Source organism: Phacochoerus africanus, chromosome 15 (assembly GCF_016906955.1).
Source record: "Phacochoerus africanus isolate WHEZ1 chromosome 15, ROS_Pafr_v1, whole genome shotgun sequence".
NCBI classification, from domain to species: domain Eukaryota; kingdom Metazoa; phylum Chordata; class Mammalia; order Artiodactyla; family Suidae; genus Phacochoerus; species Phacochoerus africanus.
In genome coordinates, this window is record NC_062558.1 from 6,110,693 (window position 1) to 6,114,663 (window position 3,971).

At 62.1% G+C, this 3,971-nt stretch overlaps 1 long non-coding RNA gene across 1 annotated transcript; it reads left to right on the plus strand.

Annotated features, from left to right (window-relative positions):
* The first annotated feature begins 1,936 nt into the window (after positions 1-1,936).
* On the plus strand, positions 1,937-3,290 carry LOC125115925 (uncharacterized). Its single transcript, XR_007132206.1, has 3 exons — positions 1,937-2,171; positions 2,706-2,830; positions 3,027-3,290. It is a non-coding gene; the product is annotated as an uncharacterized LOC125115925 (long non-coding RNA).
* The last annotated feature ends 681 nt before the right edge of the window (positions 3,291-3,971 follow it).

Below are 3,971 nucleotides of genomic sequence, written 5' to 3' on the forward strand. Positions count from 1 at the left end.
AGTCCTCCTGAGAGCCTCGTCCTCCTGGAGGAGGAGCAGGATGTTCAACCTGCCCAGCTGGTGAGACATCATGAGAGCCTCGTCCTCCAGGAGGAGGAACAGGATTTTCATCCTTCCCGGCTCGTGAGTCCTCCTGAGAGCCTGGTCTTCCAGGAGGAGGAGCAGGATTTACATCCGGCCCGGCTGATGAGTCCTCATGAGAGCCTCGTCCTCCAGGAAGAGGAGAAGGATATTCATCCTGCAGGGCCGGTGTGTCTGCATGAGAGCCTCGTCCTCCTGTAGGAGGAGCCGGATATTCATCCTGCCCAGCTGGGGGGTCCTCCTGAGAGCCTCGTCCTCCTGTAGGAGGAGGCAGGATGTTCAACCTGCCCGGCTGGGTGAGACATCATGAGAGCCTTGTCCTCCAGGAGAAGGAAGAGGATTTTCATCCTTCCCGGCTCGTGAGTCCTCCTGAGAATCTGGTCCTCCAGGAGGAGGAGCAGGTTTTTCATCCGGCTCAGCTAGTAAGTCCTCCTGAGAGCCTCGTCCTCCAGGAGGAGGAGCAGGTTTTTCATCCTGCACGGCTGCTGAGTCGTCATGAGAGCCTCGTAATCCAGGAGGAGGAGCAGGATTTTCATCGGGTCCGTCTGGTGAGTCCTCATGAGAGCCTTGTCCTCCTGTAGGAGGAGCGGGATTTTCATCCTGCCCGGCTCCTGAGTCCTCATGAGAGCCTTGTCCTCCTGCAGGAGGAGCAGAATGTTCATCCTGCCTGGCTGGTGAGACATCATGAGAGCCTCGTAATCCAGGAGGAGGAGCAGGATTTTCATCCTGCCCGGCTGGTGAGTCCTCCTGAGAGCCTCGTCCTCCAGGAGGAGAGCAGGATGTTCATCCTGCCTGGCTCGTGAGTCCTCCTGAGGGCCTCGTCCTCCTGTAGGAAGAGCAGGATTTTCATCCGGGCCGGGAGGTGAGACCTCATGAGGCTCTGGTCTACCTTCAGGAGGAGCAGCAGGTTGATCCTGCCCATGAGTTTGGTCTTCATGGGGGCCTGGTCCTGCTGCAGGAGGCGCCTTGGTTCCACCCTGCCCGGGTGGGGACTCCTCAAGAGGAGCTGGGCCTCTTGGGAGAGGAGCAGAGGGTTCATCCTCCCCGGGGGGCGAGTCCCCATTGAGGACGTGAGTGTCCCTCTGAAAGAGCTACAGGTCCTCCCTGCCCGGGTGCTGAGTCCTCCTGAGGGCCTCGTCCTCCAGGAGGAGAAGCAGGATTTTCATCCTTCCCAGCTCGTGAGTCCTCCTGAGGGCCTCGTCCTCCTGGAGGAGGAGCAGGATGTTCATCCGGCCCGGCTGGTGAGTCCTCCTGAGGGCCTCGTCCTCCTGTAGGAAGAGCAGGATTTTCATCCGGGCCGGGAGGTGAGACCTCATGAGGCTCTGGTCTTCCTTCAGGAGGAGCAGCAGGTTGATCCTGCCCATGAGTTGAGTCTTCCTGGGGGGCCTGGTCCTCCTGCAGGAGGCGCCTTGGTTCCACCCTGCCCGGGTGGGGACTCCTCAAGAGGAGCTGGGCCTCTTGGGAGAGGAGCAGAGGGTTCATCCTCCCCGGGGGGCGAGTCCCCACGAGGACGTGAGTGTCCCTCTGAAAGAGCTACAGGTCCTCCCTGCCCGGGTGCTGAGTCCTCCTGTGGTCTTGGGCCTCCTCTGGGGGCTGCTCCAGGGTCTTTCCGCTCGGCTGGCGTCTTGGCCTCTGGCTCCAGGGTCTCCTGCTGGAGGTGTGAGAGAGGAAGAGCTTTGGTGCCTGCCCGCCTTGCCATGTGCTCTTCCAAGGAGAGCAGTCCTCCCAGAGCCTTCCCGACCGGTCCCGGCCAGCCCCTTCTGGCTCTGCTCTCCTGCAGGCGGGGCGTGTGCCTTTGTCTTGGCTCCTGGCCCAACAGCATCCTCTGGGGACTCCCCCGCTGTGCGGCCCCCACCTCAGCTCCCCCCACCGCGCCCAGAGCCCCGGCCCCCTCTTCTCACCTTCAGGCTGGGCCTCAGGGGGGGCCAGGCCTTCCAGGGTTGTCAGGCTCGTGTGGACGGTGTCTTCATGGCCACAGCTGGCGCTCCTGCGCTCCCCACCAGCCCGGCAGAGGACCCCGGGGAGCAGTCTGTGTGGAGGTTCCTCGGGTGGCCTTCTGCCTTCCTCACCCCGTTCCTGGCGGGTCTCAGGTGGGGGACTCTGCAATGACAGTGAGCGTCAGAGGGCCCGGCCCCGAGGCGTCAGAGCCCTGTGGGGCTGTTAGCTTCTCGCTGCTTCTGCTGCCCCCTTGCCCTTCGGCTCCCAGATCAGGGGAGGCCTTGCCTGCTCAGACACCACACCCCTGCCACACACCAGTGGCTCCCCCCTGACCCGGGAGGAACGAGAGCCCCCTGGAGGGCTGGGGGGTACCGCTGGCACGCAGGGCTCGGCCCTGACTCCACACCTACCCCCCTCAGCCCCCTGCTTCTCCCCAGCCAGCTGTGTCCTGGGGTGTGGACAGGCCCTGCCCAGCAGGCCTCCGAGCCCGCGTCAGCCGGCTCTTGCTTGAGGCGGGCCCACCCCTCACCACGCGCCTCTGCACAAAGTCATCCAGGGAGGGGACTTGGGGCTCCCGTGTGGGATCCGAGAGGTCCCTGCCCTTGGCTGGAGCTCCCTCTCCCGGTGTTACCTCTGGGTCCCTGCGGGCAACGGCCCATAGGCGTCCGCCTCGCGTTCTCATCCAGGTTCTGCAGGCTTGGCAGAGGCCATCTCTGCCGCGACGACGCCTGCGGCCTCGGCCTCGGCCTCGGGAGAGCGGGATGCAGCAGAGCCAGTCCATCCCTCCTCCGTCCTCTCCTGGACTGGACCAGTAGGTGCCCGGCTCCCCAGGTTCCAAGTTCCGTTGGCCTCTGTCGCCAGGGAAGTGAGGTCACTTCCTGGGGTCTGCCCAGCCGGCCTTCCTCCTCCCCACGGCTCCCCCAGGGCCCTCTGGGCTGCTCCAGCTCCCCTCCCCCCACCAACCCCATGGTCTCGTGCTGTGAACAACGGTCTTGGGCATTTGACAGGGATGGCGGTGACTCTGTGGACTGCCTCGGGGAGCATGGTCCTTGGGCTACTATAGGCTCTTGCAATCCAAGAGCAAGGTGTGTCTTGCCATCAGTTTGCGTCCTCTGGGATTGCTTGCATCAGCATCTGGGGGGTTCTGCGTCTCTCCAGGGAGGTCTCTTCCTCAGCCGTCTCTTCTTTGGGAGGTGACGGCAAATGGGATCCTTTCCCCGATGTCTCTCTCCGAGCTCTCGTTCCCAGGGTAGTGAAAGGCAGTCGGTTTCTGTGCCTTCAGGGTGCCTCCTGCGACTTGGCCCCATTCACTGAGGCGCTCTACCCATTTTCTGGGAGCGTCTTGAAGGGTCTGCGGGGATAGGATCACTGTCATGTGCATTGAGGGGTCGCTTGACTCCTTCCTTTCCGATGTGGATTCCTTTTGTGTCTTGTTCTTCTCTGAGGGCCCTGGCTAGGTAGGACTTGCAAAACTATGTCAGCCAGCAATAGGACCTCTAGCACAGGACTCTGCACATGCCGAGGGGGAAGCCCTGAAAAGACAAACAACACAAGACCCACGCACACACACACAAAGTTGCATTGTTCTCCTTGACGGATTTCCTAAGCATCAGCTTTCTTTAATTCTGTTTGCATGTGAAGGCCACCCCTGTGGCATAGGGGAAGTACCCAGGCCTGGATGGCATCGGAGCTGCAGCTGCTGGCCTCCCCCCCTCCCCCCCGCCATCGCAGTGCAGGATCCGAGCCTCCTCTGTGACCTACACCACAGCTCACGGCAGTGCCGGCTCCTTCACCCACGGAGTGAGGCCAGCCATCACACCTGTGTCCTCATGGCTACTAGGCAGGGTCCTTACCACTGAGCCCCAACGGGAACCCCTCACAGCAATGAACTTTCCACCTCGACATATGCACATATTCTCCTTCCTAATAGGAAGAGCTTCTTTCCAAAAACA